Source organism: Anas acuta, chromosome 7, assembly GCF_963932015.1.
Source record: "Anas acuta chromosome 7, bAnaAcu1.1, whole genome shotgun sequence".
Classification (NCBI taxonomy): domain Eukaryota; kingdom Metazoa; phylum Chordata; class Aves; order Anseriformes; family Anatidae; genus Anas; species Anas acuta.
Window position 1 is genome coordinate 6,024,095 of NC_088985.1, and position 22,422 is coordinate 6,046,516.

Consider the following 22,422-nt stretch of genomic DNA (forward strand, 5'->3'; position numbering starts at 1 on the left):
TCTACATGTTGTTACACTCACTCCCATCTAAAGTGTCTTTATGCATCTCTTGCTGAAGCTAACTGTCCTTCTGCTTTCATCTTTTCCCCAAATCAAAATACAATTTTCAAAACCAAAATTAAACAGGAAGAGAAATCTGAAGACAAAAAAAATACACTTTTTCCTAAAATTTTATCAGCAGCTTCCCAGGGTTGGACATGGAAGACATCCTAGTAAAAATGTAACTGCTACATTAACTGCTAGACTTATGCTTTTCAAGTGAGGACTATTCTTTGCTTTCCATTTTTAAGTCCAGTGTCTTATTAAGCACTTTAGCAATAGAATAGCGTCTACAGTGTCTAAGATTATTTTTGTCTATGAACAGGAGAGAAGTATCAATGTTGAAGAAAGGAACATTTCACAGACAGTTCACTCCAAGGTATTTGTTCTAGATCCTGTGCTACCAACTCCTCTCCTTTTGCTGTTTCTTCTTCCATGATGGATTAAAAAGCATCAAGAGGCAGGAATTTGTACGGAAACAAAACGTCACGACAACAGTGAAGCTGTGTTTATTGCAGCTCACTATCTGGCTTCTGGCAATTAAAGACAATTTACTTGCTTTTGTTCAACTCCCTGAAACACTAAGTATGTATGTAAAATGTCTGGTATTTATTTACTTATCAGTAAGCTTATTAATTTTTAGTTTGTTTACATAAACATAAAATATCTCACTTCTCAAGGTATAGTGTACCAAGAAACGCTGTACAATTAACAGTGGAGACAGAAACAGGGAAATAACTGAAAATGACAGAATTTAATGAGAATGGGTACTATCCAAGTGCTTGCAAGGAAAAAAGGAAGGATTTGTACTGGTGAGTGGTAGTAGTGATGATTCCAGAGCAAGAGATCTGTGAGAATGGTTTGGAAGGGACTTGGAAGAAAAATGGTACCAGGCCACAAGGTTTCTGAAGAAGAGAAGGAGAAAATTATAAGCAAGTGCATTCGCAGGTAAGTCTCTAGCATTCTAGGAAAAAGAAAATTTCGAGGAATGTTATTGAAACTTTGAGCAATAAAAAAAAAATAAAATAAAGAGGACGGGAGCAAAGAAATGCTTTAGAAGATGCATCTTGCCAGTCAACATGTTATGTTCATCCCAGGGATACGGACTTCTCCTGCACTAGAGAAGCCTCCCTACAAAACATAAAGAACAATAGGGAACAACAGCTTCTATATACATATACATTTTTTTCTTAAATCAAACAAGTCAGGCCTCTAGTTTCTTACCTATCTTACCAGCCCAGTCTTGGAGCCTGACTCACACAGACACACTGCTTGTGTTCTCCACATGCCAGCTGGGAACAAGCATCCGTTTGAAATCTCAGCTAGCTAGCTACACTACAGCTCCACTGTAGTTTAACAATCCTGGGAAGCTCTCCTTCCTGTCTCATCTACTTTTCTTTGCTGCCTCTGCTCATCATTACAGATACTACATTTCTCAAGTCTTCTACCTTCTTGACAGAAACCACAGGGACAGGTATTCATCTGCAAATTTCTCTCCTTTAGAAAGCACTGGGAAAGTCCCTAAATGTGACAGATTAAAACAAACTCGAGCAACATTGAAAACACTTGTTTCCACTAATGATAATTTGTTTGTCTTCAGTAGTATGAACCAAAATTCAAATTGCCACATGGCTTAAATTAAAAACAAAAATACACCATTAATATTTTCAAGCTTTTAAACTTCAGCTTTAATCAACTTGATGTTAGGAAAACATAAGAAAATGGAAGAGAGCAGAAAAGACTAAAAATAAAAAAAATGGCAAATGACTGAATGGCAGGTAGAGTAAATGCTGCTTTAATACAGCGTTAGGACAGTTTTATAGGCACTAATAAAATTAAACTGATTTTGCAATTTTGTATTAATTATGTTGCATGGAAGGCATTTAATTAGTAATTTGGTAGAAGTCTGAAGGTTGATGCTATTCATCAGCTGAATACCTAGGCACATTAGGAAGAAAATAACTACCTGGAGTTTTGACCTTCCCTAGCTATTGCTAATGCCATTTACTAAGGCTACAGGCTGGACCATGCTTCTACTGCTCCTCATTGCCTCCTTCAGTTGTGAGTTCAAGGAAGAGTTAGCTTTGTAACATTATTTTAAAGAGCTTTTCCCTTTATTCCTACCCTAACCCCCTTCCTACTCATTACTGCCTCCTAAATTAGGCTGACCGAGCTGAATGGCTTGAGTTGGAAGGGATCCTGAAGATCACCTAGTTCCAACCCCTCTGCCATAGGCAGGGATGCCACCCACTAGAAGGCATTGTTCAATGAACTAATCATCAACTGGAAGAAAGTACTTTAGGAGTGTATCTTCCAGTTCCTAATCTACATCTGAAAAACAAAGGTAAGCATAATGCTGAAAAATCAGGAAAGATTCTATTCTCCTTTGGCATTGTACATCCCTGCTAACTACCATGAAATGAAATTCACCCCTCAGTTCTTCTTTGGGGATTTAACTCCATGAGGAAAGTAATATACTATGTTGTTGCTATGTATTCTTCATTCGATCACAAGCATCTTGCGCATAGGAAAATAATCTGGTAAGAATGGCAATGCTCCCTTTGCCAAATGCAGGGATATTTCAAGATAGGGACTAAATACTATTGTACTATTGGTAATTAACTGATGAAAGACAAATGAAACTTTCTAGCGGTCCTGTTATGTACAAAAGAAAGTTAGGAAGAACTGTGAGGCAGTATACTTAATATTTCAGATGCTGTTTCGCCCTAGCTATTGAACTAACTGAAAAAAATGTTATTTTGAAGAATAAAATATATCTGGAAGTTTATCATACCTGTACTAGTAATCAGGAATCTAGAAATCATAGCTTAGATTGGATTTAAGCTTTTTCAGAGCTTTATGTAAAAGTTGGATGGAACACGGTGTCTATTAAGGCAAACAATTAATGAAATAAAAGTTTATTGAAAATGAAATTGTGTAAGCAAGTAATTGTTTTCTCTACCACTAAAGGAAAAATTCCACTTTCTTACCAATACAAAAAATGGTGATACTGTCCTGTTGTCTCCTAAATTTAGATACATCAGTAAAATCTTTCAGGCATTTCTTACAGATTTTTACAGAGAGGGTAAGGGTATCATAAAAAAAAATAAAATCATTAAACACTTCATTTGTGGCATGAAGTCTTGACTTGACCCTGTGATAGCAACTGAGGTTCTGAAAAGGAGTTCATATAAATTATTAACCTACTCAATCTGTTAAGAATTTTTTTTTCCTCTAGTTATGCTTCGGACACATCTTTTTCTTAGCTCTATAAGGTCAATAGTCAGCTGTCCATCTTCTAGTTTTATTGAGAAAAATATGAAAACATCTCCATGCTGCCTCATTTATTTTTAACGTTTCTTCCTCCAGTAGCCTCTTTCCAATCTTACTTGTTTTCAACCCAGTAAAATGCTATCCCTCCTGATCACTTCCATCTTTCTCAATGCCAAAATTACTATTGCTAGTTTGGGTTCTCAATGTAACAAAGCAATATAATTTGTAATAAATGGACATCTTCAGAAGTGTTTGCGTTATCTTCTCTTGATTACATAACTAAATCCTAATGGAAGGAGTTATTTTGGAATATGCATTTCTTTTTGAACCACAAGTATCTTTTTTACTAGATAAAGAATTAAAATATATAATTTAACTCCTTATATAAGAATTAAGGTTTATTGTGGCCATAATATAGTCTAAGATAATTCCAGCTAGCCTTTAAACCCTTAACTAAGTGGCAGTTTTAAAAATATCAACATTTCCAACCACTGCTACATACAATATCAAAAAGACAGAACACTACAAAACTTGAAGATGGCAAAGTAGGGACATAGTAACACAAAGTTAAGATGATTGTTCAGTACTTGTACTATTTTTCCTCCTATTAATGCATGAATATAGGGCATACTGGACCACTCATTTCACAAACCACTAAGGTGTGGAAGAGAACAGAAAATAGAGTATCTCTAACACTAATATAAAACTTCCAGAAAAGCCATAGCTTTTACAGCAAAAATAGTTACCTGAGAGTAAGGGCACCTTTTATACTTCTGAATGTGGTTTTAGTTGAATACAACTATGACTTACTACTAAAATCCACACAGCAGTGTCTGATAACTAATCCAAGAGTCTGTTTTAACAGAGATTTACATATCCTTCTGAATCTTGCAGATGTCTATCTACAAGCCTAGGCCTCATCTGTGTGAGGGGAAAAGCAGGTGGTAAATGTTGAGCACACGGACACATAAGCATGTAGAACATTAAGAACATTAAGTCATACTGAGCACGTAAGAACATTAAGTCGTAATTAGTATTACTACGTTGTATTAACCTCCTGGTTCCATCCAACCTCTATTACACATCCTTGTATTTCAGGTAGGGGGCCAACAGCCTATAACAAAGGTGTGCTCTGTGCCAGAAGAAATCCCTGAGAGACAGTTTTATTGACCAAAGCTGTATTCTGAGCCCAATCTCTCTCCAGCAGTGCTGCCTGTAGCTTTCAAGTAGTTAAAGCAGAACAATTTGATAGGGTATTTTCTGCAGACAGAGCTGTACAGAAGTAACTAATATTAGGAGCATTTTATAGGAGAGACTCTTTCTCTCTTTCTAAAGGTAAGAAGTATCGTTCTAGACCAAAATAGAGATGGAAAAAACAAATAAACAAAAAAAACACACCCATACCACACATGAAAGAAAACTACAGACTTTTATCTGGTTCCAAATACAAGTGTCCTGCATAGACATACAACATCCGAAGTTCGCTGCTACATAGTGTTAGCAACATAGTGCATTAGCAACAGATTCCTACAGAGATTTGTGATGTGCTTACCTTAGGAGATGTCAGGGTTCTTGCTGTCTCTTGCCTGGTGGCAGCAGTTAGTAAAGTTAGAACCATACATTTTTGCTAGTCCTGTTGGTCAGTGTGAAGCGACATGATGTGTCTACTGTAGCAGAATCAGCAAACATCCTTACTGTAAACAATTATGCAGACAAAGCTGTTTTTACTACTCTTACTTGTTTCTCTCTGATCAGGAATAATCCTACTACACCTGCAAAGGAAAGGCTCCCATGTATCTCATTAGGAGTTTCAAATACATCCTCACAAAAGTTCAAAACCATTTTTGGGCCACTTCACATTTTTGCACCCTCACGGTTTGTATCTTCCCCCCCAGTTCTCTTACCTTGTTTTCCATAGGCTCACGTTTGCTCTTCCAGTCCCTGTCCAAAATACCCAGACTTGCAACAGGGGTCACTCCTTCCTTTTTTATCACAATGAGGGAATTCCACAAGCAGTTCAAGCACCATCTGCAACACTGTGCTCATGGCTCTCCATCTTACTCTATACTGGCTTCTGTTGTGCTGGGAGAATGTCCTCAGGGGAAGGACTTGTAAGATGCAGAGTACTCTTCTCCCTGTGCCAAGCACACTGTTAGGCATCTTCTATCACAGTTTCTCCAGAAGTTCTCCAGGACAACATCCCTACTGCTGGATAGGCTATGCATGTGACACAGGTGGTTCCTGTTGGCTCTCAAGCACAGGTGGGAGAGAGAAAGAGGCCATATTAGACTGGGGGAAGGAGACTGCCTGTCTTTCAGAGGTACCTCAGGATTGGCTGCTACCCATAGCAATATCTCAGGTGCTGCAGATATTCTGCAGTACACAGAAAACAAATTGTTATCCCAAATACTTGCTATGCATCAGCTGCAAGCTATTATTTCCTAAATATAGGGAAAGCTCCTAAAGGTCAGTATTTAAAAAAAATAAAAATAAAGGCAATGCCTCTTTGTTCTGTTTCTGTTTCAATATTCATAGAATGGTTTGGGTTGGAAGGGACTTTAAAGCCTGTCTAAATCCAACCTCCCTGCCATGGGCAGGGACACCTCCCACTACCCCAAATTGCCCAAAGCCCCATTCAGCCTGGCCTTGAACACCCCCAGGGATGGCGGAGCCACAGCTTCTCTGGGCAGCCTGTGCCAATGCCTCACTACCCTCTGAGTTAAAAAAAACAGGTAGCAGATATGGCTCACAGGATCCTCTGAACAAACCTTTACCTATCTCTTTAGTTTGTCTACTGATAACTCTTTGAAAGAATCCACTGTCATATACCGTAACTTTCATATTGTTCAGTTATTAATGAGTATGGAAAACAGTATCAATTATTCACTGAGAAATTTCAATCCACTAACTTTTGCTGAGAAGAAAAAAAAAAGTCAGCCAAGATATAAAGTGTCACTAAATGATGCATTCCTACTACAGCTTTGTTTTTACACAATTGGTATCAAATTGCACAGTCCCCACTTATGCCAAGACCACAGATTTGTAGGTAAAGCAGTTTCCAAAGCATCACAGTATGATCTACTCTAACTACAGCAAATAAGTAATAACCATCTCAATTTCACAGCAGTTTATATGATGTGTATCTATTACAACAACTTGCCTTTTTATTGTTGTTTCTAATAACTCAATAAAAAACCTACAGTATATATGATTAAGAAGCTGTGTTACAGTGATCAAGGTCTACAATTCTCAGTCCCAAACCATACTGTACTGTTATAGCTTCTACAACACAGTTTATAACTATGCTCAGCTTATTGAAATTTTACTGTATTTGATCCAGTTCATAACCAAACCTTCAATAGCTGTGAATAGTTTCATGTATGACATTTTAATGCCCAAAACAGATGGTTAAGACATTCAGCCTTACCTTCATAAGTCATCTACAGAATTTCACTTAATACTCCTGCATCAAAACCATAGCTTCTGGTTGAGCTAATTTCTAACACTCTGCTCCTTTTGGATGCCCAGAAAGAATATTTTGAAAAAGCTGTCTTAATCATCAAAGACTAAAGATTCTTGCTAATTCCTGTCCTGCCCACATATTTCTAACCTTTGAAATCCAACTTGCTCTTATTATTGGTTCTTTTCTCAAACTGCTATGCCAATTGCCTTTTCTGCCAGATTTTTAGTACATGTATCAGGCATTTACACTCTTAGAGTTACAAGTATTATCTGGACAAATTCATATACACTAGCTGCTCACGGTTCCCGTTTTGTTTTCTCAGATGCCTGTACTCAGCATTTCACATGTGAAATATTTCAGGCACATCTTGATACAAAAACATCACCAATTCTAAACAGAATGGGAGTGTTAAATAAACTAGCTTCCAGCTAGCCTTACCTTACAGACAGAATTTGTCTGTGCTGGGTCAGTGCTAAGGCTATTGTGATGTCTCTATTGTTTGAGAATGAAGCAACATGCAAACTTGCGATTCTTTCATATATCATTTTCTTCTGAAAGGAATGATACTATGTTGTGCTGACATTGTCAATGCAGCTGAGCTAACACTACTCTGAAATGACGGGACAAGCAGGTCACAGCTCATCCAGCTGTTATTGCAGATGTAGATGTCTCTGCCTCAGTCACAATTTCTTCAAGTCTCTTTCTAACCCAAAGCCAGTAGGAATTTACTTTGAAAAAGCAAATCAAAACTGAGCATATGTCTGCAGTGTACATGGCAGTACAGGAAGGTTAAGCTAGTGCTGACTGGTACATCTGCACAGAACAGTATTAACATGTTAGTGATGTGCCGTGCCTCTGCTCACAAGTCCTGCCTCTCATGAGGGCTTACCAACTGTAGCGTAAGTTACTGTAGTGCTTGACAGTCAGCTCCAAGTTCTCTGCAGCATGTACCCCAGTGATCTTGAATGCCAGCAGAATCAGGTTCAAATCCCTGTTTGGCTCAAACAACAAAATGCAAATTTTCAGGTTCACTAGCATCACCTTTAATACAATTGTTCTTTATGAGGGAGAAGTTACTACATGAAATCTGCTTGCTTCACTGGAAATGATAGTTTATTAGGGGAGAGTCACAGTACACCTTGAAAGAAAATAGACTTGAAAATCAAGATAGATTTTTTTGAGCAAAATATGCATGATCTTGAAAAACACTGACCAAAACCTGAAAAGAACAAGAATTCCAACAATAACTAAAAATTCTTACTGTTTTTAAATATTTGAGGATGATATATATATATATATATATTTTATAATTCTTGCTCACTACCTTTTCAACAATAATTGCCCATTTGACTTTGATATACCTGAGATCTAGGAATCATCTATTAGAATGGAAGGAAACAACTTGCTTTAGATAACCTTTCTACATCTAGATAGTATCAGTAGCTTGGACAGCATAATAAAAGATATGAGGTATTTAGATATTTCATGTTATCCTTAACTGCTGAATGTTCAGATCTAATGAAGTTTGCATAAATTGCTCTCACTACAATAAATTGGATATGCTGACTTTCTGCATTTTGGATGAAGGCAAGGTCGTTGTACTGCTGCAATAAATCCATACGATATGGAAATCTTGAAAGAAGTCAAATACTTATTTTGTAATCACTTCAATTCTAAGTCTGATTTAGGAAAGCAAGAAAACTTCACTTGAAGCCATTAGTCAGATGACAAAATACATTCTTTCAAGAAGTCATTATTAAAGAGACAGGGTTAGAAAAATTCAGCAGTTACTGTTTTACATGGTCAGAAAATGATTTTCAGTGGGTTCAGAATCAAAATTACTGAGCTTACTGACAACACATAACAAGTGGAAAGAGGTATGTCCTATTTATCAAAGTAATTACCAATATAATCTTCAACAGGTAGCATTAATAATGATTTACTAACATCAACCTAATCAAAATACAGTTCTTTATTGCTAATTTGTTTTTCAAGCAGTCAGATCTTACATGTCTTATCTTTGCATTCTCTAGTAATGGTCAGTTTCCTCACAGCATGGGTTTTGGTGTCAATCTGACCAAATAAATGACGTTTTAGGTACTTATGTAACTGGTATGGTTTTAAACCAAATTTTCTATGTGTTACTTAAGAGTAGCTGTGGCTAATTTGGGGTAATTTTCTTGTGATACTTACCTAAGCCAAAATGTTCCTATTTAAAACAGAAAGATTTTTAAGGACATTCATCTCCACTTCTGAGACTTAAATGCATGATTCAACTTCAACTCATACAAACAATGAGAACTGACCCAAAGAGTTACCTCGAGGAGAAATCGGATTGGTGCCACGCTGACTCACTGGCCATGGGGTTCTCTTTGCAGTTTCAAAATTCTTACACATCGGCTATTCTACATCAAACTTGCTTTCTAGTAGGTTGTTAGCACTGAGACCATACTGCATCATAACTGTCACAGTTCAAGTATCACCTCCTACAAATAGCAGTCAGATATTGTCCCCCTTGCCCATATTGCCTGTAACAATGACAGATGATAGGATTAGACTATCCCCAAGCAAAGCGTAGTATGAATACTCATTTAGACCCTTGACCTCAGGTTATTCCCACAGCCCTCAAAATCCTCTGTGATAAAAAGAGCTCTTAAATACATTTGCTTGCCTCTCATAAAGCACATACCCTTCTCCATACCCTCTATTTTGAAATCTCCATCTGCCAGTCACACACCCTCACATGCTAAATCCTCAGAGACTGCTTGGAAAATGGAATACTGAGTGACATATGGGAGCTGTGTGTTTTTAGTACAACATCTGTGTGGGAGAACATCCCCATATCCCTCACCAGTATCCAATCCAGCTTTGGCAGGGCCTGTATCTTACCATGGCTACCTAAAATACATATTTATAAAGTTTTTGCTGTGGACACCAATACAAGGTTGAGCTATGCTTCTACTAGTTTTACCTGTAGAGCTGTTCTGCATAGGTTTGTGTTATGCAGAAAGGGAAAGATAATACTCGAAGTGTGTGGCATCCCCATCGTTCCTATAAAGGTAACATTTTGAACATGCACCCCCCCCCCTTCCCTTCCAGGATGCTTTTTCTTATTGCACCAAAACAGCAAACAAAAGAAAACAAAGACTACCAAGTAAACATTAAAAATAGTTAACTGACCTAATATTCATATTACTTTAATGAAACCTTAAAATGCGTTTGTCCATTTGCTGAAATTGCTCTGCATTCTTTCTAACCTGCAGTAGTGCAAATCTTTCTTATAGCATCTTTTCCAGTGACAAGCTGTTCCGTCTGTTAAGTGAACACTAAGATAATTTTGCAAATAAATTTTGACATACATGTCTTTTCTCACCTATTTGCCTCAGGAAAGTCTTCAGCTGTGTTGATATGAGGCTTGTTCTGCAAGACTCTTGCTTTCTGCTCATGGTTACTTAACAGGAATGTTTATTTCTGTTTGACCAGTGGAGTTCTGAGTGCCTTGAATCCATTTTTTCCCCCCTATAGAAACAGTATCAGGTTATTTTCTGTTTTATAATGTAGACCACCCAGTACACTCAAATCTTCCATGGAAAGGGTGTTCCTAAATTGCCAGTTTTCTGGAAGGCCGCTGAGCATTGTGCATTTTTCTCCAAAAATTTATTAATAGAGTTTTTAAAAATATTTTGGTAACTACTTAAAACAGGGAGAATAACTCAGAGCTAAAGAAAAAGCAATTGCTGACAACATTTCTAAAATGCTTCAAATACAAATGGAACTTCTTTGCAACGAAAAGTTATTAAATCCTACAAGTCAATGTCAGGAAATAATCACAACTGTTGCACACCAATGTTTGTTTGGCAGGTATGAATATGTTTTCTGCAAGTATTTCAGGAAACATTTCACTATTAAATAGAAACCCTGATGAAGAAATGGTAATTCCAACCACTTTCACAGGCAAGCATCTTACAAAACATGATTTCATACTGATTCCAGGTCATATCAAGTACCTGGGTTTATCAGTTTAAACAAATTATCTTTATATTTGCTTCATTTGATGAAGAGGTATGAGAGCCCTCTGTGTTTGCTTAGACACACAGAAAAGTACTTTAAACAAGAATACCTATCTATCTATCTTAAGAATGGTTCATCCTCCCCTCTGATATACACCATATAATTGGTAGTAAAAGTGGGAATCAAAGTATTCAGATAGTGTGAAGATGTGGAATGTGTTACACACACACACTGACTCTCCATAGGACAAAGAAGCCATATTATGAGAACAACTAAAACTTCATGGAACTATATTGGAATTGCTATGTTTGGGTTCACGAACAAATTCAGGAAAGGCTGCTACAATTTTCCTGGACAGTCTCAACTGAAAGAAATATGGCTGCATTAAAATGCTTCTTAAAAATAGTGCATCTCCATTTATGAAGATATGAATTCTGAGAACAGTAACTACCACCAGAAAACAAGTTAAAAAACAGCAAATGTGACAACTCTTACCACGGGATCTAGCTGAGACACCCTCAAACCTAGAAGTTTGCTAAGTTAATTCTTTTTGAAAATTCAAACAGTACAAGGAAAAAATCATACTCACATTACCGTAAGACTGTACCTGTAATCCCATAGACTGTAATCCCCAAGACCTGTATGAATATTCGACTACCAAACTGAAAGTTCAATAGAAAGCCTATGATAAACAGAAAGATACTGCTGCACATATAAACACTCAAAATAGCAAAAAAGGGGAGGGGACAAAAAAAAAAAAAAAAAAAAAAGGAAACAAGGCTGTTCTAGTAGAAAATAGAAAAAGAGTAAGGCTGTCTAAGACAGCTTCCACAATACACAACATAAGGCAGTCTGACACACAGACAGCAAGCCTATTTATCACACTGCCTTCCTGCCTTCACAATTCTGCTTTAAACATCAGTCCTTTCAACCAGTAATTTTTTAAATTCATAGGTGCATTGGTAGCACAATTTGGAGTTGTAACAATCAGAGTTTAAAAGTATGTTTTTAGCTTTATTTCTCTCTGAATTTTGATTTTTGCGAAGTAAATTACAGACTTCTCTAAATTAAATCTCTGATCTTAAAAATATTTTTTTAATGAAAAATAAATTCTTAATGATTGTCAGGTGCTCTTATCAGACAGCTAATTCCAACTGCTATGCTTATAAACAGTCAGAAAACGAATGGAATACATTTGAAGGTTCAGAGGGTTTCTCTCCTTTTTTTCCCACTAGCTTCTGCTTCTGTAGCTGCCAATGTAAAGACGTATAAAACTCTGTAGTGTAAAACTACGAAATAAACAAATTTGTGTAACATTCAGAAGGGCACAGAAAGAAGAACAAACTGTCAGATAAAAAAAAAAAAAACAAACCAACAACAAAACTTATCTGTGTTTGACAGTGCCATAATGCTACATGCTTCTGGTGTACTGTAAGTTTGAGAACTAATTCCACATCCTCAGCAAAACCATAAAAAGTGTCTTGAGCCAGAAATAAATGATGGCTTAGGATCACAGGACAGTTTGGGTTGGGAAGGACCTCTGAAGAGCTCTAGACCAACCTCCTGCTCAAGGGAGGGTCAGGAAGGGTCACCTAGGGGGCCAGACCAGGTTGCTCAGAGTGTTACCCAGTCACATCTTGGAAACCTCTCCAAATAGAGACTACACAACCGCCTTAGGCAACCTGATCCACAGCTGGTCTGTCCTCCTGGGGAAAACATTTTCCTTTAGCCAGGTTAAAAGGCCTCTCTCTTCTTCCAACTTATTTGTGTTGTCTCCCATGCTCCCACCTGAACCACTGTGTGGCACCCGGTTCCATCTTCTTGATGATCTTGTTGTAACTATGGGTGGGTCTGCTGCTAGGTGCCCCTGAAGCCACCTCTTCTCCAGGCAGAGGCAGCCCAGTTCCCTCAGCCTCTCTTCATAGGGTAAGTGCTTCAGCCACCAACCACGTTCATGGTCCTCTGCTGAATTTGTTCCCATTCATTAGGTCTTTGCACTTGTCCATGTTGAATTCCAACAGTTTCTGTTTCTATCAGCCTATTCCTTGCTTCAGGACTGTTAAAGCTACAGTTACTAAACTTCATATTGGCATGAAATATTAAAACACGAAGTATGAAACACATGTTTTCAGGGCTTTTTTTGTTTGTTTGTTTTTGTCACAAAACATTGAGGAATGGCTGTAGCATGTTGTACACAAACAGAGCTGGTATGATGAAATGAGACAGCAGAAGAGTACCTAGCGCATAAAGATTTGAAATTCTGTGCCACACACGTAACAACTACATCTAGCCCATGATCTCAGCATCAAGACTTTCTTGGCACATCCACAATTCTTACCAGAAATGTTAGAATTAGAATCACAGAATGCTTTGGGTTGTTAGGGACCTTAAAGCTCATTCAGTTCCAACCCACTGCCATGGACAGAGACATCTCCCAGCCAACTAGGTTGCCCACTGCCCCATCCAGCCTGACCTTGAACTCTTCCAGGGAGGGGCCGTCCACAACTTCTTTGGGCAACCTGTTACAGTGCCTCACCACTCTCACGGTGAAGAATTTGAAAGGAACATTTTGATAAATGTGATCAATTCCACACACAGTGCGAAGTTCTTGAATAGATTAATCAATATTAATTTGCTTAAGAAATTCAGAAATGATCTTGAATAATAGATTCTTTACAACTATTCGTGAAATTAAGTAGTATTCTCTCCCTAACTGAATAGCGTAGATAAAAACAGCAGTGGGAATTTTGATAGACATATTTCGTAGTTCACAGTTGGATCCCATTCAGGCTACTTATGAGAATTCATATGAGAGAAATTGTTTCCCCAGACATGAATAGTAAATACAGAATTATTTCAAAGAACTCAACGTTAATTAGTTTTAAAAGCAAAATGAATATTCAGAGAAATAAATTATTTGTCCAAGACTTCGTTCCTTAAGATTTTTTACACAGTTAACTCCAATATTTCTGTGTTCAGAAGAACAAGAAAAATCAATGCTTTTCTGCTAAGGCTGATTCTGGCATGGCAGGCTATGTCAGATGTTCCCATCTTACACAGCTTCTGGGGATTCAGTAATCCTGATTCAGGAATCTTTCATTTTAAAGCTTCAGAGCAAAATATCCTAACAGCAGTTTTTGTAGGTTTTTGAAAGTGCAGAGACTGCTTTGTAGATCACAAACATAAAAGAACAAAACCATACTTTAATCAGGATTCGTGTCACTCTGTAGTTACTGAGTGGTAATAAACATAGGAACTGTCGACAACTTCTAAGGTAATTTTTCAGTACATAGAAAAACTTTATGACTTTTTGAATCACAAGAGCTTGTTGGGGCATTGGTGCATAGTACCTTGTAGTGAGATGAACGAGTATACAGATGGCTTAAGATTCAGCATTAATTTTGCAATATCAAGCAAAGAGGCAGAGCACTCCTGGATGGCAATGAATGAAGAGTCACATGAAGGTTTTCAGTTTCTTTTCTAGGTTCCCTCTTTACAAATAGAGCATGCATACACACATAGAACAAAAGGTCAACAGATCAGTTTGCATTAAGGATTGGAACTGAGGTCAGAGCTCAGGTTTCAGATTGAGAGAAAAGCCAAAAAGTCCCGTGGAAATAGGGCTGGAAAGGAGCTGCTGAAAGAAAGGATAGACTGCAAAGAAAACTTGGCTTTTACACCATTTTTATCTGTGCGTTGATTGAGGGGGACTTGTTAAACTCAACTTTTGTTTGGGTTATGGTTATGACTGAAAGAAAATGCGTTTGTTTCTTTCCCGTGTTTAATTTTTGTAATGAAATTCCTCAGGGTAAATGTAATCCCACACTTTCTCTTGGGCATTCTGCATTTTAAATGTTATTAATATGCACTATGTTTAGAACAATCAGATGTGGTTGAACTAGAGTAAATTCTAAAAGTAGCAACTGAGTAGTAAACTGGCAATGTTGCTAGATACGTTTCAGAATTTAAAAGTATTTTAAAATAAATTTAAATAAATTCCCGATTTCATAACATTAATGTTCCATACTCCCTTCTTTCATTATTTTCCTCATTCACATATTTATAGAATGTTTTTTACTTAAATCATACGTAAGGGTAGCAAGGTGGGACAACAGAATAACAGTAATCATATTTTGTATTAGAATACTCCTGAGGTATAGCTGAGCTGTTCAGGACTCACCAAATAAAGGATATTTTTTTCCCCTGTGTAGGAATTATACACAGGCTCATACCTTTTTATTCTGGGCACCACAGTATAAAAAGGACATGAAACTGTTGGAGAGTGTCCAGAGGAGCGCTATGAAGATGGTGAAAGGCCTGGAGGGGAAGACGTACGAGGAACGGCTGAGGGCACTGGGCCTGTTCAGCCTGGAGAAGAGGAGGCTGAGGGGAGTCTACATCACAGTCTACATCTCATCACAGTCTACAACTTCCTCGTAAGGGGGTGTCGAGAGGCAGGAGACCTTTTCTCCATTAACACCAGTGACAGGACCCGCAGGAACGGGGTTAAGCTGTGGCAGGGGAAATTTAGGCGTGACATCAGGAGGGGGTTCTTCACAGAGAGGGTGGTTGCACACTGGAACAGGCTCCCCAGGGAAGTGGTCACTGCACCGAGCCTGTCTGAATTTAAGAAGAGATTGGACTGTGCGCTTAGTCACATGGTCTGAACTTTTGGGTAGACCTGTGCGGTGTCAAGAGTTGGGCTTGATGATCCTTAAGGGTCCCTTCCAACTCAGGATATTCTATGATTCTATGATTTGTAGCAATCAGTGCAACAGGCTGAAAGGAACCTTACGAAATTCAGGAAAGTCAAATGCAAGTCCCTCAGCTGGGATGTCCAATGAGTGTGCAGGCTGGGGGCTGTCTGGCAAGGGAGCAGCTCTGAAGAATAACTATGGAAGTCTGTATGTGGAGATCTGATGCCAAGGCCCCTTCTTAATCCTGCTGGAATGAGGACTGAAAGGATCCCTAGTAGTTAAGAGAGTGAATATTAGCAGTGAAGATCATGAAAGTGGTAGGAGACAGCAAAGAGTCATTTGATGAGAATATAAGATCTACACTGCTTGACTTCTTTTTGTGACAAAAACTGCCGCTAATAAAGAAGTTAGGATAGCTGAAGAAAAAACCCTGTATCCACTTCAGAGGCTAGAACTCCTACCAGAATTTTAACAGACAAAGCCACAAGATCCTATGCTTTATTGGACCAGGCACGCAAACAGACTTAACTCAAAATGTTCATTAAAAAGTGAAATGATTTCAGAAGGGCATCCTCTGAGGTTGCTAGTCTTTCTGACAATTGTCAGAAAGGATTTTCTAACACCCTCCTGCAGCTGAGACAGCACGTGGTCTGTAAGTACAAAAGGAAGAAAGTCTGAAGGAGCGTCCTTTTAATAAAGAGGAGCCAGGGATTCACGAGGAGAAGGACGATAGTAGAAGAGATGAGAATAGCTTGAAACACCACAGGTAGTCTCAGATATGTTTGTCTTCTGCTCTGATTTGGGAGTTGCATGTAAAGAATGTGTTGTACTGCTATTTTCAGCAAACAAATGCAAAAAGAAACTCAAGGATTTGGTGAGTAGAATTTCCTGCTGCATGCATCCTCTGAATAGATTATTCAGACCAACTCCCAACCCCTTCTTTCTCAGAAAGTTTCACCTGCAAGATCAACTCTGACTCCCCCTCCTCCTCCCAAGGAGCTTTATCCTAGCTTTTGTCCAAAATGTATTTGTGCATCTCATACTAATGAATGCAAATCTGGAGTCTTGTACTGCTATTTGCTGTTACATATTTAGCTCTTAAAAGCTGCCACTCAAAAACTTACTCTTTTTCACTACTGGTATCACATACAAAGTTATACAAGGTGGTACAGCAGAAGTCTTTTTTTCTCCTCATATTCTAGATGTTACTGTCAGCTCTTTGTTAATTTGAAAGCGGCTCCGGGGACCATGACTGACTGAATCTACCACAGTTAACTAGGAAAAGAAACAGAAGGCACAGTTTCCAAGATGTGAGGAGACAGGTCACAAGGAAGGTGAAATTTTCAACTGCAAGCCCAGTTTCTCCTCCTTTTCCTTGACTTGTTGCCTGTTGTTCTGATTTCTCAGAAACTGACCTAATTTTCAGTAACAATCATCAGTGATGTCATGCTGACTTAAGAGATCACATACATATCACTGTTAGCTTCCCAAAATGACAGCTCTGTAACACCTAACTTCCACAGACAAGCTTAAGATTCTGAAATACAGCTAGGTCACAAGCCACAGCTGCAAAGGAAAACAAGACCTTCCTTAGATACATGAAGATTTACAGGTATCTTGCTCAAAGTATAAAATAAATCAAAGGCAGATTCAAACAAAAGCAGGCTGATGAAAACCACTAGAAGTAGAATTGGACAAATTTCCTTCCTCCCCAAGACTTCATAGATGCATATGCCTAGATGTAACTTATACATAAAAAAAAAAAAAAAGAAATTATTAATAAAGAGTGTAAACATTAAGTGGTATGGATAACTGGTAATCAGACTTTGGAATCCACTGCCCTGTAAGCACAACTTCGAAAGGGTACACAACCATAAATTCCAAATAGCAAGCTAGATGGCTATCTTTGGGTTCAACGTACTGATTTGACTTTTATTTTATTTTTTATTAATCTACTTATCTAAGTTATATAAGTGACTCCATAACAACAGACTTAGTGTCACTGCTGAAGTACTACTGAAATTAGGGTCCTACTTGCAAAGATTCTCTTCAGATTAAAAGCCTATTTGAAGTTAGCTTGAATAAAATACCTTAAATTACATAAAATAGTTTCTGAAACTCAGATTCCATTCCCCTTCTCCATCCCAACAAACCTACTCTCACCCATACCTGAATGGTTGCATACAAAAACTGACAGCAAAATGGGAGCCTGATTACTGTGATACATAACATTTATCCTCCATTAAGCTTCTAGAGTAATTCTGAAGGATAGATTTCAGTTATTATTATTATTAACTTCTTCTGAATTATGTTCTAATACCATGTGCCACATTTCCTGGCTACATGACAAACGCTGTTCCTGAGTTATTTGTTTACACCACTGGAAGCTTGCCATCAATATGCTCCATTCCTCCAGGATAATTTAAAGTTGAAACATGAGCACTGTGCAGGGAATATATTGGATAGACTGCAAAAACCTGCACTAAAATGAAATTAATGTAAAATAAACATTGGTCTTTATCTCTATTATCTTCCTAAAAATGTCACCCTTTTGTCTTTTCCATTCTATTTTATTAAAATTGGGTTATCATTTCTATTCATATTACCCTAAAGGAACTTGCAGAGCTAAAAGCTGAATGAATGAATTCTCTCTGGTATATTGGAACAGCTAGGCATATTTCCCAAGGTCTATTAGGAGAAGGCATTCACCTATCATCTTCTCTTTTTCCTCAATTTTGTTTATATTGTCTTTCTTAAACTCACGATTCCACCCCCGCCAAATGTCAGTGATTTACTTTGGAACAGCCCTTTCTTTTCCCTGAAGTTCTAGCTCTTCTGTGTTTTACTGTCTTGAGGGTCTCATTGGCAAGAGAGATCTATGGATTTTTTTTTCCTTTATTTTATTACAACTGCTAAATGATCAGTGTGCGCTCTTGAGGGGAACAAACAAAAGTTATTCCCCTTGTCTTCCTTTTTCCTCACACGACCCGTCTTCAGAGTATCAGTTCCCCTCTAATAATCACAAATTTCAGTGCTGCTGAAAGAGACAGGTTCAGACTGGGAGGAAAAAAAAAAAAAAGATGGTCTCTTTTTTTTTTTTCTTTTTTTTTTTTTTCCTTTTAAACTGTTTGTTCTCAACAGCTTTACTTAACTTCCCCCTGCCATCACCTATTACCATTCCCAATATCCCAGGCCAAATAAAAGAGATTCATTCAGTCTGAGGCTGGACAGAACTACTGAGCCAGCCTACTCTGACCTCCTGCATAACACAGACCATAAAACCTTGCATAACAATTTCTACATCCCACCTGTGAGATTCTGTGTAAGGCATAGCGTATCTTCAGTGAAGGGATCCAACCTTGACTCACACATTGTAAATACCGGAGGATTTGCCTCTTTCCTGACTGGTTGTTTTAACTATTCTTGGTATTGAAAGACAAGAGCAGACAATGAATGTACATCTGTGGGGTCTGTAACTAACTTTTTCCATGGTCAAATGTGAACTTTCTCAAGTTCACAAACATTGTTTAATTTTATATCTACAAATAACTCTCACACAGAAAAGTGTGGCAGGGTGAGTCACCTATGAATGGCAAGTGTTTATTGGCAGCCCCATCGCGTTCTCATTAAGAACGATAATGCAGGCATACCAGTGAAAAAGTATAAAAGTTGTGTCCTACAACTCTCTATAATTTATCTTGTACTGTGTCTACTAACATTACTTTATCAATGTCAATGCAGATCTTATGTCTCACGATGGTCATTTAGCAAACAAATAATGTTCTTAAAGGGTGGGAGGCCAGAAGGACACAAACTGCTGGAATTAAAAAACTGAAATAAAATTACTCCTGTTAATAAAAGCTTCAGAAGTCTTTAATTAGCAGTGAAAGAGAAGCTTACTTCAGTGGAAAAATACTGTGGGAGATTAAAAAAAAAACACAACAATGTATATGGAATCATGCCAAATATAGATAATTGCATGTTATTACGACCAGGAAAAAATTAATATAACAGAATCTGCCTGCCTGTTCAATTACAGAAAGGTCACATTACTATACTGCCAGCAGGATATTTCCATGATTCTAGGTTTTCTAACTTCTAGAAGGTATGGGGAAATATAAAGAAATAATGCACACAGTAAATAGGATTAATTTGTTGCCTCAGATGATCATAGAATTGTAGAACCATAGAATGGTTTGGGCTGGAAGGGACCTGAAAGATTGTTCAGTTCCAACTCCCCTGCCGTCTGCAAGGACACCTCCCACCAGACTGGGATGCTCAACACCCCATCCAGCCTGGCCTTGAACACTTCCAGGGATGGGGCAGCCATAGCTTCTCTAGGCAAACGGTGTCAGTGCCTCACCACCCTCATAGAATACCTAAGCTAAATCTACCCCTTTTTAGCTTAAAGCCATTACTCCTTTGTTCTGTCGCTACACTCCCTGATGAAAAGTCCCTCCCCAGCTTTCCTGTAGCCCCCTTTAGGTTCTGGCAAATTATTAAGTACCTTTACTGTATGGGGCTATTGTAAAATACGTGCTGTTAATATTTATATATTTGGCCTGCTCTGGCATTAGCTAGAGTAATACAAATTATTCTTGCTAAACCGAAAATTGTGTCAGCCAGCTCAGTAGCTTTTACGACCCAGAACAACATATTTTCCAAGGATTTGAAATACACAAAGAGCATACTATTTGACATAAAGGGCCTTGAGAGGGGCAAACATTGTTTAAAGCCTTTGGCACATAGGTGAATAATTTTTTTTTAATATTTGGTCTCTCTGATTTGTAGCATTATACTGTGGTCAAACCTAGCCATTTTAATGCATTCAATATTTCAAAGGTTTTTCACCTTTTCTTAGCCCACTATACATAAGCATAAACCTAACAAGTAAAAAAAAACTAGTCAGCAGAGCATGATAAAAATTAAGACAGATTCTCTGCATAGATTAAAGTATTGCTCTATAAGCAGAGCTACTCCTTTGGGACAGGAGAAGATATATCAACATATTGCATCTTTGTGGCATCAAACAGCAGTACTTACTCACCTAGATGGTCTACTGGCTTGATAATGAAGAGGACTCAGCAGTATTGCTGGCTCTGCTAGTGACCTGTTCTGTGGTGCTGCCCAAGTCTAAGTTTGCGCCTTTTTTTCCTTCCCTGCAGAAGGACAAAAAAAAACACTTTCCATTAGGACACTCTGAAATCTACAAGTAAAAAAAAAAAACAAACAAACAGACACAAACTTATGTTTACTAAGAACAAATAGAAGCTCTGTGGGTACTGCATAAGCTCGGAGTACCAAAATACTGTTTTACAGTCATAGACCTTGAAGGCTGAACAAGTATCTAAGAACAACTTAGTAAGGCAACTGTGAGCATTCACAAACTGTACAAGATTTCTCATTATAGAATAAATTAAAATTTGTATGAATAAAAATCTCCTAATTACTTGGTCTCTAAAGCAATTCTTCTAAGTAAGAAGTAAACTCAGCACTGGCAACAGATGCCACCCGTTAAATACCAAATGGAGAAGCTTCCTTCTAAATATAATATATTATATAATATTCCTTTAAAATAGAAGTATTTATTTTAACCAGTTATCAGGGTAGAAGAACTGATGTAATAATATGCAGCAGCAAGCCATGTCTGACAACTCACGCATCATTTGAACAATTTTATACCTGAAGTTCACATTCATTCTCCCTGTTGATTCTGTGAGCCTTCAGCCTTACTAAGAGCTTGTAATGGTATAACCCAGTGATCCTCTGCACTAGCAGGTTTTGGCTGATAATGTGAAGCCACTAATTGCAAAAAGTCGGTTTGTTACTGCTTCATTCCCTGCATACAGGGTTCATACTTCTTGTCATAATTTTGCAAGTGCCAAGCAACTGTCAAAAACTAAAAAATGACACATAAGCATGTCAGATTTACTTGATGCCTTTTCCAAAAACTCAAAAAAAATATTATATAAAATATTATATTGTTTAGGTACCAGATTCTTCTGAACACATGAAAACTTGGGAAAATACAGTTAACTGTAAGGAACTAATTACAATTAAAGGAATTACAATAGAGATGCTACAAATTCCTAAGTGTTTGAAGAGCAGGGCTTCACTGACCTTGAAGTAACCCGCTCTCTCTCTCAGACTTCCCAAGCACCCAGTCTATCATGTTGTTAGTACACTACTTTGAACAGTGCAGCTCACTGCAAACACTTTTATTAGTTAATTCAGCTGGTCTGAAGTGAAGATAGAGGAAGAGACCTCTTCATCCTTAAGCTCATTAGCTCAATGTGAATTTTACAGTATCACAGGAGATACCAGGAAATTATTTGCAACCACAAAGCATGAAAAACTGTCATGTCTTTGAATGAATTAAAGGAGGGAAAAGTTCTCTTTGTCTTTATCCTCCCATGAGCAGCTTCTAACAAAGAACATAGAGGAAACCTCTGTTATCTGCTAGCCCCACTTTTTCACTTAGCTTCAAATCAAGAAACCCAAAGGTCCTGCTATATAAAATGATGAAAAATGACACTGCTTTTGGAGCCAGCTATTTGAAAAAGTGGTCAAACAAATTGCTCACTTCAGTATAAGATTATAGACAAAGAGAACATCATAAACATACAGAGGACTTCTGAAGAGATTGGTACTTTCGACTTGTGTCTCATTATAGTTTCCTTTCTCCTGATTTGTTAGGCTCTTATGAGAAGTGCACTTGTCAGCTCAGTTCCTGCTCCCTATTTTTTTCAACATTCATAATGTTCTTCAACACATTTCCCTGTATTTAGTGAAAAGAAGTTAGTCAGTTGAACCAACTCTGAGAGCTAAGTTCTTCACCTGAGCAGCTCTGCTATTTAATGATGTAAGGTATGAGGCAACCTGTATTTAGGAAGCCAGGAAATTACCAACTCTTCTTACATGGTAACTACTTATCAGTTA

General features: G+C 37.8%; 1 long non-coding RNA gene across 20 annotated transcripts in view; it reads right to left on the reverse strand.

Annotated features, from left to right (window-relative positions):
* The window catches only part of LOC137859117 (uncharacterized), a 346,743-nt gene that overhangs the window by 108,898 nt on the left and 215,423 nt on the right, over positions 1–22,422 (reverse strand). For 17 of the 20 annotated variants that reach the window (XR_011098165.1, XR_011098152.1, XR_011098167.1 and 14 more), the window contains 5 exons: positions 20,531–20,642; positions 10,149–10,294; positions 7,665–7,766; positions 5,217–5,562; positions 4,865–5,084 (listed from right to left, as the gene is read on the reverse strand). This is a non-coding gene — a long non-coding RNA (uncharacterized lncRNA). The remainder of the gene's footprint in view (positions 1–4,864; positions 5,085–5,216; positions 5,563–7,664; positions 7,767–10,148; positions 10,295–20,530; positions 20,643–22,422) is intronic. The other 3 variants (XR_011098162.1, XR_011098159.1, XR_011098150.1) reach the window with 3 other exon arrangements.